The following is a 15,308-nucleotide window of genomic DNA, read 5'->3' as shown; positions in this document are numbered from 1 at the left end:
TTATATTTATCTCAGGTCTCACAAAAAAATATTATTCAGATTCCAAACAAATCTTGGTAATCAACTTAAACTCAGCAAATGGTGGGGAAAGTATGTCATTGCAAATTCTAACTTCAGGCAAATTTTGTTTTTCATGCATAAAGCATATTACAGCTAAAATCCTTGTGAGGTTAGCATTGGCCATTACAGTGTTTTTCGATACTTAATAATAGATGTTTTAAAGTTTAAGTGCAGCCTTAGGCATTCATGAGCATTTATTACAAATCATTGGTTGCCTATCTTATGCAGCGAAGAATAACATTTACATACACTAGCCTACATTAATAACAGAAGGAAAGAAAAAAAAAGACTGAAACAGCCGTCAGTCAGAAAGAGTAACCGGTGCTAATAAAGCTGACTATATTCTCTGAAATATCAAGCCGTCTGTTCCAATATTTTGTCTTGTCCCATGGGATCCACAAATCCAAATCTGATAACATTCTAGAAATGGCAGGGACATGCTTCTCTGTTCTTCAGTTGCTGAATCTTTTATTCATCTTTCTCACAACCATACTTTCAACTGACTAAAATAAAAATGTTACCACATGCACCTTCTAACATTTGCCATGTTAACTTTTACCTTATATAAAAAAAGAATAAACAGTGCAACTTACTGTAATAAGACTACCACATTGGCTTTCTACAGATGTTCAACAATGTGTTTGTGGTAGGTACTGACCAGTTATCACTACTGGAAATTATTCAGAAGGATTAAAAACCATGAAAAGAAAAAAAAGTAGTTAATAAATAGTCTTAAACTAATTATAAATAAAAATGTTTATGAAAAAAAAAGAAACTGGATGCAATAACTAATGATTAAAGTCAGACCTGTCCATCCTCCAGAATTATTTTGTGTAAATTTACTAAAAGACTAATATTTAGTTTCTAAAGCAGGAAGCTGAAGGTGAGGCTGTCTATATATTTGCATGTTTTTACATTCCTTCAGTAAAGCTTGTTTGATTCAGCCATGCCAAGCGACACGCAGATCAGTGGCTCTGTTTAAAAAAAGGACAGTCTCATTACTCTTCCTTGACTCTGACTATGCACACAATAAAATAAATCCTGCCTGACCTCTCTGAGGAACATCCTTATTGTTCATTGACGATGAAGTGACTGCAGCTGCCTGGTAACCGCAAACAGTTTCAGTAAACGCATGGATACAGACTAGAAAATGAACAGTGCACATTTCGAGATTAGGAGATTAGGTTATTCATCACTCGAGATGTTCCATGCTGTGCAGGCACTATCAGTGTGCAGCCAAATCAAAACATCTCTGGAAGGCATTTCATAATAATTGAATGCATCATAATTTCCCTATTAATACATATCTCATATTGCAGATTATGCATGAAATGTTCATATCATCTGTTACTTTTTGTTAACGTCTTGCTCCTCACAAGAAAATTTAATAGACAATGTGAATTCCCTAGTTGTGGTGAAAGGACACTTTACTGATAGCCATTTTTTAGGAACCAGTAGAAAATTAAACTTAATCGATCATTTTGTAGCAGCACTGGAATGTCTACCAGGGCACGTTGCTAAGCAAATGGTAATTTAAATATACTGTGTAATTTTTTAAGAAGTGATTTTACTTAAGGCAAGACATTTTCTTTACTTTATATGCATTGGTTTTCATCTGTTCGAATGTGATATCTTTTAAATAGACAAATTATTAATATAGCTCTTTAAAAACTACAAGATTTTATAAGTTTTAAACCGTAATTTTCAGCATTATATTACTGTATATTAACTGCAACTTAAGTGGATTTTAACACACTAAGTGTTTTGAATTGTCCTTGGTTTGAAATGAGAAAGTACTATTGTCTGCTGTGAAGACTTTCATTTGGCGCTGTATTTCTGATTTCTATCTTTTTAAAAAAATTGCCTTTTCTGTCATCTCTAGTTGTTGTTTTCTTGCTTTTGCACCATTTTGCCCCTGAACATGATCTATCTTTCTTAAATACACTTTTTACCCAAGAATTACAATTCTAGAGAAACCAATAGATCAGTAAAACGGAGAACAATCATTTAGATATAGCAAAAGACTTATTTGACAAAAAAGATGTGTTTCGACAATGACCAGGCTAAGAATACATGTCCAGTCTTTGATTTACTTATTATTTTTGTTGCTGTTAGTGAAAATTTAAATGTTCTCAAACACTTACATATTCATCCTCCTGCCTGGCTAGTAGGACTGCTGGTTCATCTACTGCTGACACACAAAATCCTTTATTACCATTAATGAAAAAGTTAATGGGCCATTTTCTTATATATCAATTTACATTTTACAATCTGAGTATTCAAATGATATACAAAACTCTGAGCTACTAATTTGTTTTATTCAGAGGGAAATCATTTTAATGTCTTTTTTGATGTCAAATATTGTGGATAATGACACATCTATGAAATGCAAATAGGGTGGTACATCACTGGAGTGCTGTTCCATGTATTGTGATCAACAATCCTTGGATAAAAGGTCTGCAGTGAAGTGATGTTCAATTTATCTCCAACAGAACAAAAGCCACTTTTATATTCTGTGGTCAGTGAAGACACAAATTGATAAAATAAAGTAAAGCTGTAAATGGAAGGTGTGCATTGTTGGTTGATAAACAAAATGGGAGGATTTTTAAAACAGCTAATGGACATTGCAATCATCTGCTTTATGTCACTACAGATTAATAATAATTACAAACACCAAACAGACAGTTCAAATGCACAGGAATCCCTTTTTCTTCTGTTTTGAAATTTCAGACGGTGTGACTAGCTTTCTTTAATTTGTGTTATCTGGCCAAACTCGGCTTCAAGAGAAAAGAAGCCTACCCTACAGGGAGCTCTCCATAATACTAGGTGAATCGCAGAGAAGACACTGCTGACTTACTTTGTTTCCAATGTTTTTCCGATATTGACAAATACCAAGGCAAAGAGGATCCTCCTGGTATAACTCACAGCTCCAATCTGAGAACTAACAGTGGGTGGAGAGTGCATGGGATGATGGTGGAATGGATTACAGGCATTACATTAAATTCTAAATGGGATCTAAGGGATGTTTTCTTCTAAATGTGTTAATGTGATCTGGCATGAACTTGGCTTGATAATAATTAGTTGTTATTTTCATATTTTCAGTCCAGCTTTAATGACAGCAGTTTCAATGCAATGTCTGACCGATAGCAGTAAAAGGAAAAGTGTACTTTTTATTCCTTCATGGAATGTGGGCTTTGCTGACTGGACCAGCATTTGGGTCCATCCTTAGATGGCCCTGAGAAGGTGGTGGTGAGCTGCCTTCTTGAGCTTTGGCAACCTATTTGGTTTAGATAAATGTACATTATAGAGGAAGTTTCAGGATATTGACCCAGCAACACTGAAGGAATGACGATATATTTCCAAATCAGCATGGTGAGGAGTTTGGATTGGAACTTGCAAAGGAAGTGGTGTTTTCATGTCTCTGCTCCCCCTGCCCTTCGAGATAGAAGAGGTCATGGGTTTGAAAGGTGCTATCTAAAGAGCCTCAGTGAATTTTTGCAGCACAGCTTGTAAACAGTACATACTGCTGCTACCAAGTGTCAGGGATTTTGTCAAAAATTAACAACATTGACTTTGTCGTGCTCCTGCAAAGAAAGTCAAAGAAATTTGGTTTCATGTATTTGTCAAAAATGAATTAACATTATCTATATTATTATTTATAGTAGGCCATTTTTTGTCAAGTTAAACATCAATCAAGCATTAAATAAAATTATCTAATACAGTTGTCTCCTTATATCTCCTTTTAGAATACAAAATATTCTGCCCAACATTGGTTTAAGGTCAAGAAAGGCATTGGTGATATTGAGACCTGAAATTTCCTGACCATCAGGAAAATGTTAAAAGAGTACTTTTACTCACCCATGCCACATGAGTAGCACCTCTGCATATTTCATTAGAGGGGTTTCCAATATCTGTATCTTTGTTACTGGAAGTTTGGGCAGGCAGTATTATTAAAAAGCTGTTTCAACTAAAATACCGAGGCATAACAGGAGGCAGAGTGGGGAAGGAGATTTCAGGGAGTTGGGAGGGTAAGGGATCCAGATGGACAGAAAAAAAACTAGAAAGTGTAACTTGAATGTTGAGAAAAAACCAGGAGAAAATATTCTCTGAAGTGACAGTAATGCCATTGATAAGAGCTGGAAGTGAAAAGCACTTTAGTGCCAAGAGAGACGGTACTTCTGGAAAGGACCTTGCAGACAGCCTGAAGAGTTCTGATGTTGAATACCTGTTCTATCTCCCCATGAACAATCATTTAGTGTCAGAAAAATTTTAATGAAAAATTTTAAGTTGGCTAACGTAAGTGAAGAGATGAGTATCCCATCCACTCCTGAGAGTTTGCAGGAGGTGTACTCACATCTATGCTATCTCGGTAAGGGAAGAAATGAACGAGATTCTCAGTGGGCATGAGAGTCCCCTTTCATCCTCAAACTGCAATCTATTGTTTGTTGGGATCCATTATTAAGGTTAGGCAGTGTAAGAAACTTTATTGTTAGGTAGTGCTCACGTAAGGTAGTATTAGCAAGTCTGGAACTTGTTAGCTTCACTAGACAACAGTAAGCCATTATGTTACACTAAGAACAGACTGAAAAGCTGATGGCATAGCCTGAAGAGGCCCCAGGGAGGGTGAAAAGATAACAGGACATTGGAACCGTGTTAAATTGCACGTAGCTCAAACTGAGGTAAGAGAATGTTATCAGCTCGGGACCAATGCCATACAAGTATACTGTATCTTGCCAAATAAGGATGTAGCACTGGGATGCGAGGGGCTAAAAAGCTAGACAAAGAGAACAATAGGCAGAAGGTGCCTTCTCCAGTGAGCTGAAAACCTCACTGTATTTGTGTACGGCTCTCTCTCATTAAAACAGCTTATATTTTGAATCAGATCCAGTGTTTCTCTCCTTCAAACGAACATGGAGACGGTAGCCCGTCCTAACATGTTTTATATTAACTTTCCTGCAAGTCTTACTGAAACAAGAGCCAAAATTCAAGGCTGTTGAAAGGCCATTAGAAATTTCACTGAAGCATCAAAGAATATCTTTGAGCTGGAAAGGTTAGCAGGGAATCATGACATTTCAACTGTTGCTCATTGGAGAGGGCAAACAGAGCTGATCTCTGCCAGTAGAAACCCAGGGCTAGTAGAAACAATCCCCTTGATGTAAACTGTTAAAATGTTGGAGAAGTTTAAACCTTTATTTGTATGAAAGTTTGCATCTTAGTGCTTTGGTGGCTTAGTAGTCTGGGAATCAATGCAGCCTCAAAATATAACAAAGTGTTTTTAAGGGCAGTTATGACACCCACAGTAGCAATAGTGATGACATTCATAGATGGTCTAAAAAGCAGAATAGGTCAGTGTTTTATGACTTAGACAAGGCTTAGTCTAGAATCAGACAGTTGGGTGCCATGGTCCAACTCATCCATGCTGACCAAATATCCTAAATTAATCTATTCCCATTTTCCAGCATTTGGCCCATATCACTCTTAAACCCTTCCTATTCATGTAACCATCCAGATCCTTTTAAATGTTGCAATTATACCAGCCTCCACCACATTCTGTGGCAGTTCATTCCGTGCACTCACCATCACTGCATGAATAAGTTGCTCCATAGATCCCTTTTAAATCTTTTCCCTCTCACCTTAAACCTATACCCTCTAGCTTTGGGCTTTCCTACCCTGGGGAAAAGACCTTGACTGTTCACCCTACCCAAGCTGCTCACGATTTTATACACTTTTATAAGGTAACCTCTCAGCTACTGATGTTCTGGGGAAAATGACCCCAACCTTTTTAGCCTCTCCCTGTAGCTCAAACACTCCCATCCTGGTAACATTCTTGTAAGTCTTTTCTGAACCTTTTCAAGTTTCACAACATTTTTCCTGTAGCATTAAAACCGAATTGAATGCAATATTCCAAACGTGGGCACACCATGACCTCCCAACTCCTATAATCAATACTCTGATCAATAAAGGCAAGCATACCAAATGCCTTCTTCACTATCTTCGCTTCTCAAACTATTCTCATTACTTCAGCTAAGCACCTGCCAAACGCAAATGATTTGCAAAGAACAACTGCAGCTATGATAGCTTCTAATGGCAATGCCAATGTGCCAGCATCAATGCAATGTTTTCCAATCCAGCATAAGAAGATGGTGCCACCTGGATCCAATTGAAAATGGAGAAGCCTGAATTGAGAAGCACCTTCTGAAACGCCACGCAATTAAGAATTAACAATTGCTGTCGGCTGGGGGAGGGAAGGAAGCACTAACTCTCTGCACTGCAGCCAACAGGTCACCAGGTCTTCATCTATTGTCAGGTTTCAGCTACCAACTGCAAAAATCCAGGGTGTCTGGTGAATACCCCTAAAGGTAATTCAATGACCCTCCACATTCCCAAGCTGCTTATCAGAAATGTCAAAGTGGGAATATGCCAGCAGACTGGCCAGAGCACAGAACTGACAGCACATTCTGCCTTCTCCAAGGCACCAAAACTTCACACCTTTGTGTCTAAGGAAGTGTTCTGTTCTTTCTCTTATTAGCTATTAACTTTCCTCATTAACTTCTTGGAAACATTACAGCTGAAATGTTTTGAGACAAGGAACTCTGAAAGGCTTTATTTTGTTAAACAGAGGTTTAAATGTACCTCAATTGTTGGAAAATGTTGGTGGTGATAACTGGGATCCTTCACCTAGAGTAAGTGTTTGGTCTCCAGCAAATTCCTTACCTTCATTGGTGCCTGGAAAGCCAGTTTCTTTGTAAGAGCAATGTTATGCAGAGTATTGAGAGCCTCCACATCTCTAGAATTTCTAGCTTGCACAGCTACACCATATAACTTCCTGTGACTTTCCCAGGCACCATAGATGGACACTGTAAACTCCAGTGTTCTATTCCATAATGATTGTAGTACCTTTCAACGTCTTGCTGAACCTATTTTTGGCCTCTATCTTCGGAATCAAAATGTCAGCTGCTATAAATTAACTAGCTGTCTCGGATCTCCTATCAATAGCACTGTAACATAGATTAGATTAGATTACTTACAGAGTGGAAACAGGCCCATTGGCCCAACATGTCCACACCAACCCTCCAAAGAGCAGCCCACTCAGACCCATTGCACTACCTTTATCCCTTCACCTAACACTACCGACAATTTATGGCTGAGCATTTGAGGTATCCTTAATTGCCTGAAAATGAATGAACCAAGGATATTCATCATGTATCAGACATTGACTTACATACTGAGGAAGCTAGTGTCATTATTGGCCTGTCAGGGAATGAAATATCTTCCTATTTATGTTTTATTAGGTTATTGGATGGGCTTTGTATCCATATCGGTGACATCAATGATATCTTACACTTGTGTGAATCCAATCCTTTAGAAAAAGTTAACAAATTGCTCTCAATCCTTTTCACAAATAATGCGAACATGAATGAAATCAGAAACATCCCTGTATGGACCATCTATAAGGTGGCTCATGCAGCAATCATTTGCTAACTGACTGATGTTGCTAATGTTACCAGAGGCAGCCTGGAAGCATTCAGAGGCATAAAGGTTTTGTGCTTTCACCACAGAAAAATTGTAGGAAGGTTGCAATCAAGAGTTAACAGGTAACATTTAGCTGTCACTGTTGGAGGGAAAATGCTGCCTTCTTATTCAATATCTATTGCAAAAATCTAAATAGTCTGTTTTCTGCAGATTTGATGGTGCTGATAGATGTTTTCAGGCCTTGCTGGAGTGCACCATGACACAATTCCCTGTGCTCCATCCACTTTTTCATATCCTCATTATTTTTCACAAAGCACAAGAACAATGGACACTTGAGAGGGTAATGCATTAGTTGTGGAGCTCCCTTTAAATTTTCAGCAAATTTCTCAATGTACCTTTACATGCTCAGAAGCTGAAACTCCAAAGTAGGAGAACTGACTCCCAGCCAAAATAATGCTTTGTAATCATGTATGATTTTTCAAATTCTCAATCTCTTCCTACCTATAAACTAAACAGTTTCAGCAGTGATTTCTCAGGGATAGGAAGTGATGAGAATGCATGGACATAATGGAGGAATGCTTACTCTTACTTAACTGACTATGATGAAGTTGAGGCCATAAGACAAAAATCGTGACAGACATTTTCAGAGATGAAGATTTTCTGTTGAAACTCTTTATTTCATTTTATTGCTCGTCCTCTGAAAAACGGGGATTTTTATGTAACATCCAGGCCTTGCATGGACAAGAAAAAAACATAGAAGCATTCTGATAAAAATGCAACATTAATATCTAAGGCACATAATTTAGAATGGTACAGCAACTATAGCAAAGTGAACTGGTGATCACATTTCTGTTATCTGCCCATACTGTTGTTGAATTGGTGAAAGCAGAGCTTTGTACATGTGCACAGACCTCTGCTTCCAAGCCCACAACTGCTAATGACATTTCTAAATCATTTATATGAGACATTCTGAGCTAGTTAAACATATCAGTCAAATTCTTGTTAAACTTTAATATTAAAATATAAAAAATGGACTTTGTACCAACTGGATCCTATCACTGTATATGACAACACATCTCCCAGATGATCTCATTACCAATGTTGAGCGCAGTACATCTGAAGCAAGCAGCAGTATACAATACATTTGAATTCAACTCAATAGAAAGAAAATGGGGTACATTTTCCAGCCTTTAGGTATATTTCCACCAAGTTAATTCAAGACAAATCAGGGAAATTCTACACTTCTACACAGTGCTAGAATCCCACTGCCTACAATTATACAATGGAACGTAACACCCATGCAGATTTCACTCAGACATTTTGTTTAATAAGTTTTATATTTAATACAATCAGAAACACACACCTTTTACTTCTTAGCTACAGGCTTCACTTCCTGCAGACCAGAGGGAAACTCCCATTTCCTAACCAGGAATCGCACCCGGGCCACAGCAGTGACAGTGCCAAATCCTAACCACTCGACCACCAGGGAAGGTGCACACACTTTTTATTCTGCAGTAGATATAATTGAAGTTGTCATGCTTCAAGTGCCCTTAAATGGCCAGGGTTATATTTAATGAATTTCTTTCCATTTTTGTGGTGTTTGTTTTAGTTTCTTTTAATTCTCTCAGTATTTTTCAGCATTAGAAATAGTCAATGTATTTCTGTGGAAACAAAATATGTAACACTTATTCTTGATGGAATCACTAAGCAAAGGATTTACAATATTTCAGGAAAGTGATAAAGGAGTAGACTTGATAAAAAACCAATTTAATGCAAGCCGCAAATGACAACCCATCTATTGCACGCTGCAGAGGCAGGGCAGTTTAATATTAATGGTGAAATTTGTTTTAAAAGCAAACCAATTTAATTATTTCATTGTTGAAAATTACATATGAAGAAAGAAATCCATGGGATGTAGATTAACATAGAGATCATTTAGAGTAGGAATCAATATGCCAGTCACGTATATAGTAAATAAGAGACCGATTGGAAGTGTAGTTCACTACAGACAGGTGCTAAATAGGCAGCACCTACAATTATTGACAACAGCCATATTTCAAATAACAACTGAGAACAGTTAGTTCCATAACTGTTCCAAATCAACAGCAATGCAGAGTAACAAATGTGCCAACAGCTTCCAGAATCCTTGGAATCAAAAGCCATAAGCAAAAAGGATCTTATTATCATTGGCAATAGTATCACCACTAGACCACTACTTTCTGACAATCTGTCCTTCTGGTGTGCATTGGGACTATCTGAAGTGTGAACCAACGTCCTAGTCATGTAGAAAGCAGGAGGCAGATGCCTGGAGAAGTGAGTAACATGTTTACACTTCCATCTGCTTTTTCAAGAACAATAGGACATGCCATGTTTGCCCAATATCACTTGCACTGATGTTTTTTTCAACATTAAAGCGTCATTAACAGCATTCAGGTGCCAGATTCCAATGCCACCTTCAGCTGCTTCTCCTCATCCATGTTTGATGATTCACCCAGTTTGGTCTCATTCAATTTAACTAACTACATCCAACACAAAGTATTGAACTGAGCTATTGTTCAAAACAATTGGTCTGCTGAGGGCTGCTGCCCTGACAAGCTATTTCTAGTGAGGTCTATCATGACAAAAAGGGAAAGAATCTTAAAATCATAATTCAAAGACAGGCCTGGATTTTCTGTTGGCCCAATAATCACTTCTGAAGCATAGTTGTGAGTTATGGATGGCACCCTGTAGAATCCCCATTGTAGCAGAAATCATAGGAATTGTCCAGGAAAGTGAAGATTGTTTTGGATAACTTGCTTATGCCTGGAACCATCTAGAAGTGTCTAGTTAAATAGGAGAATTCAGAGGGTTCCACTGCAATTAAGTAAATAACTACTCAAGAAACATTAGATTATTAAGTACTAATATGAGCAACCATTCGACTGAGATCTAACTTACCTTACAATCACCCACTTCCAATTCTTCCAGACTCCCAATACCCTCCAGACAATGGCCTGATAACACTCCTTCCCCTGGGACCAGGCATCCCTGCCCCTGGATCCAACACCCTGCTCCTCAACTCAGACCTGAAATCCCTGCCACTGGATTGACAGTCCTTCTTTTGCCGCTGGATTCAATTTCCCCACTTCTTTCACTATTGGACCAGATATCCTTCCCCATTCTGGTCCTGACACCACCTCCCAGCCAACCCCATACAACTGCCCCTCTCCATCGGAACTGTCATTAGATATCCAACATTTGATCATTTTGGAGCCTCACCTACTCATGGCATTTCAATGTGTTTCAATTTTGACATTTTGGAAATCTGGTCACCCTAGTCATGATCCAGAACATTAACTGTTTTTCTGTCCAAAGATGCTGCCGGATCTGCTGAGGTTTTCCAGCTCCATTTTTATTTTGGACTTCTATCATCTTCAGCATTTTGTAGTATGCGCATTTGTGCTTTGTATCTTCCAAACCATGTTGTCAAGTGGTGTCATTTTAACAGTTTTGGCCCCTACTGCATGTTTTATTTTCAGGTCACATGGATACTGTATTCTTTGTTGATCAGACTAACTGACAATTCTTGCTAGGAATCATGTTCTGCCTTTGACTAGGAATTGATGAGCCCAATCCTCCTTAGATCTGCCGAATGTCTTCCTGCATCAATCAAACAATGCACTCAGGAGAATTCATTTCCTCACTTCCCCATTCACTTTGCTTTCTGCTTCTATAATTATTTTAGCTTCCTCCTGATTGTGATCACCATGTTCTTGCCAGACAGGAAAAGGTTAAATGAGTTAATTTTAATGTAGATTCTTTGTGGAGATTGAAGTTTCTCCAAACCTCATGCATGCCGCCATTTACTTTAAAGAGTTTAAATTTCTTTAAATTTTACCACCTATAGTAATTCTGACATACATTCTTTCATTCTGTCTTTGTAAACAGCAGTAGTACAGAGGGAAAATTTTCCAGAAGTATTAAATAGTCCTGAAGAACTGGCAGATTTAAACATCCAACATTTTGCTGGGTGCTCTGATCCATTCCTGTTCACTCTATGACCATTGTGAAATATTATTCAATAAAATAAAAATCACTAAATGTGCAGCATAACTTTGATATAAATGTCAGAATTGTACCTATGATTTAGTAACTGCCTCTACTAACAACAGTCACTGCTTTCAATAAGCCTAGAAATTCAATCATCAGTGGTAAGAAAATAGGAAGACAGAAAAAAAATACTTTTATTAAAGGAAATTAAATTGTTCTTAACACTATATGTCAATGAAGATTCTAATATCCTATCTTTGATGGACCTAATTAACCACACGTACTGGAGTGAATTCAGATCTGAAGTTTGGATTTAAATCCAGATTACCTGCATTCATTTCACAGTTATTGACTTTCAACATTACATCTCCAGTAGAAAAGCTGAAGCTGCTTTTACTTGAACATAAAACATTAGATTTTAACAACAGGGAGAGGAAATGAGATTCAACAAGCAACCCCTTTTCGATGGATCTTACCTGAACTGCTGTTGAAGCTGCTGCTTGTAGTCACGAGATTTGCCATTGTGGTGTGCAATGCTTGTCTGTCCTGCATATCCTCAGACATTCACACTCCCTGGTCTGCAACCATGTGTGTCATCCATTGTCCAACTAAGCTTAAGCTGACTCTTCCTTCTGCTGCCCTCCACCGTGCCTTTTGTTTGAGGTGCTTGTAGCTTTTCAGCTCAAATTAAATGGCCAAAATGTTGACCTTTCCTTTCCTGGTTGTTACCTTTCAGAGCTCTTTGAGCTCTTGCAGTTTCAAGAATTTCCATCTTTCTCATGGGTAGGCTGATGGAGTTTGTTTTAGCTTCCTCCTGAATTTTCATATTTCGGAGGTTCCGGTTTTCTTCTCCAGATTCTACCCATTGTCCAGATTTTGAGGTCTGCAGGAAAGGTGCCTGAATGAGCAAGGTATTTGAAGATATCCCAAATGATCCAAAATAGGGAACTTTCAGGAAATTCCAAACACGCTTTGTGGATGAATTTTGATTCTTGTTCAATTTATGAGCCCACCGTACCAACACATACAGTGATTGGTAACAATGAGGACTTTCTTAGTTATTATTATTCAAAACAGCCTATTGCCTGGTTTGACAAAATAAATTGTTTTAGTGTTATATATTTTGTTATATTCATTTATTTAAAAAGCAATCCTGTACTAAAGCACTACCATACTGAACAAATTTCCTTTCCAAAAATCAATAATAATTTGATGCCACTGTAAGACTGACATGAGACACACATAAAAATGAGCTACCACTTTTAATGTTATTATATCTCTCAAAATGCAGCTGCACTGTGCCAAATATTTCATTCTAATCCAACCCTAGCTGTAGGAATACTTTCAGTAAAATCTAATTTGTAAGCCAACATGGTGGACTTAATGACTGGCAGCAAGGTTTCTTCAACAGATTTCATGGGGCATGATCCAAAGATAATAGGTTTTCAGCCCAATGACAATCCAATTACAATGCCAATCAAAGACAACTTTGCACGTTCTAATTATCAGATTTAGCTGTCAGTTCAAATACAAACATAACAGTTTCATTTAAATAAAAATTTAATTTATAAAAAAAAGGACTTCATCTGTGATTTATTAAGACTGAAATAGCAGTCTAACATACTTCCTGCATAATGCAATATAATCGACGTAACATTTAGACAATCAAAAAGCTATGTTTCTAAAACATCTGTCATTCTGTCCTTTTGAAAGAAATTGTGTGAATTCTGCTACAGAACATAGATATTAATATTTAAATAGACAACAACATTTAACCCTTCTATGTTTACAGTGGCATTTTCACACCTGTCCAAAAATGATAGGATGAAACATTTTTTTCCACTTGATTAAGTCATTGTATTAATCAAGACATATTCAATTGGTTTTGAAATTTATTCTGACATCCTATTATTACGAATGTGTAATATTCAGTATGTTATGAGCTTTTTAAATTTATTGACAGTTTATAGAGCAGAGCTACACATTTTACATATTATCATTTGTCTGTACTTACATATGCAGCTTGGAAGTGTCGAATAGTCATTAATTACAGAGAAAATATTATTTCTGCAATCATTTGTAATTGTGGCTATTGCACTGAATATACTTGTGGCAGTAGGATCAGGTTTGAAAAAGAAATCATTCAAGTCTGGGACTTGAATGATATCATCTCAAATCAGACAGAAATATGATATTTCTTTTTTGCCAACAACTATATATTTATTACAATTTTCATTAGCTGCACAACGCACTGAAACATTATTCTTTTAAAATTGCATTTTCTGTGAGAGTATTGTTAACACTGCACCATTTTGGACTCTCAATTATTTAGCTGGCATCTGCAAAGATCCCATTGTAAATATTGAGTACTATTACTGATAGCATCTATTTTCTTTTACCGGATGCACTACCCCATCCTGATCTATTCATATTTTTCCATCATATAAGTAGGAACAGACAAATACCATTTAGTCTGATATGCCTGTTCTGACATTTAATGAGATAATTGCTGACCTACAAGGTCAGAGTGGGGATGTTCACCAATGGTTGTACAATGTTCAGCAAAATTCATGACTCCGGCATGTGGGCGGCACGATGGCACAGTGGTTAGCACTGCTGCCTCACAGCGCCTGAGACCCGGGTTCAATTCCCAACTCAGGCGACTGACTGTGTGGAGTTTGCACGTCCTCCCCGTGTCTGCGTGGGTTTCCTCTGGGTGATCCGGTTTCCTCCCACAGTCCAAAGATGTGTGGGTCAGGTGAATTGGCCATGCTAAATTGCCCATAGTGTTAGGTAAGGGGTAAATGTAGGGGTATGGATGGGTTGCACTTCGGCGGGTCGGTGTGGACTTGTTGGGCCGAAGGGCCTGTTTCCACACTGTAAATAATCTAATCTAAACTCTCTGAAGCAGTCCATGTCCAAATGCAACAAGACTTGGACAATATCTCGACGTGGTCTGACAAGTGACAAATGACATTCACACTACACAAATGCCAAGTACCGTGGGTGGCACAGTGGTTAGCACTGCTGCCTCACAACGCCAGAGACCTGGGTTCAATTCCCGCTTCGGGCAACTGTCTGTGTGGTGTTTGCACATTCTCTCCGTGTCTGCATGGGTTTCCTCTGGGTGCTCCGGTTTCCTCCCACTATCACAAAGATATGCAGGTTAGGTGAATTGGTCGTGCTAAATTGCCCATAGTGTTAGGAGAATGGGTTGGTGTGCATTGTTGGGCCTAAGGGCCTGTTTACATACTGTAAGTAATCTAATCTCTGATAAGAGACAATCTAACCACCTTGGCATTCAATGGTATTACCATCACTGAGTCCCTCACCATCAACATCCTAGGGTTACCATTGACCAGAAACTCAATTGGACTCACCACATAAATATAGTGGTCTACAAGACCATGTCAAAAGCTAGGATTACTATCACAGGTAACTCACCTTCTGATCCCTGAAGCCTGTCCACCATCTAACTCAGGAGTGTGATGGAATACTCTCCACTTTCCTGGATGAGTGCAGCTCCAACAGCACTCAAGAAGCTTGTCACCATCCAGTATAAAGCAGCCTGCTTGACTGGAACCACATTCATAAGCATCTGCTCCCTCCATTACCGAAGCTCAGTAACAGCGGTGTATACTATTTACAAGATGCACTATACAAATTCAGCAAACATCCTTAGCTCCTTGCAAATCCTTAACCACTTTCATCTAGAAGGATAAGGGCAGCAGATACATGGAAACACC

This window comes from Hemiscyllium ocellatum, chromosome 10 (assembly GCF_020745735.1).
Source record: "Hemiscyllium ocellatum isolate sHemOce1 chromosome 10, sHemOce1.pat.X.cur, whole genome shotgun sequence".
Classification (NCBI taxonomy): domain Eukaryota; kingdom Metazoa; phylum Chordata; class Chondrichthyes; order Orectolobiformes; family Hemiscylliidae; genus Hemiscyllium; species Hemiscyllium ocellatum.
The sequence above is the reverse complement of the archived record's forward strand: the minus strand, read 5'-3'. Positions refer to the sequence as shown.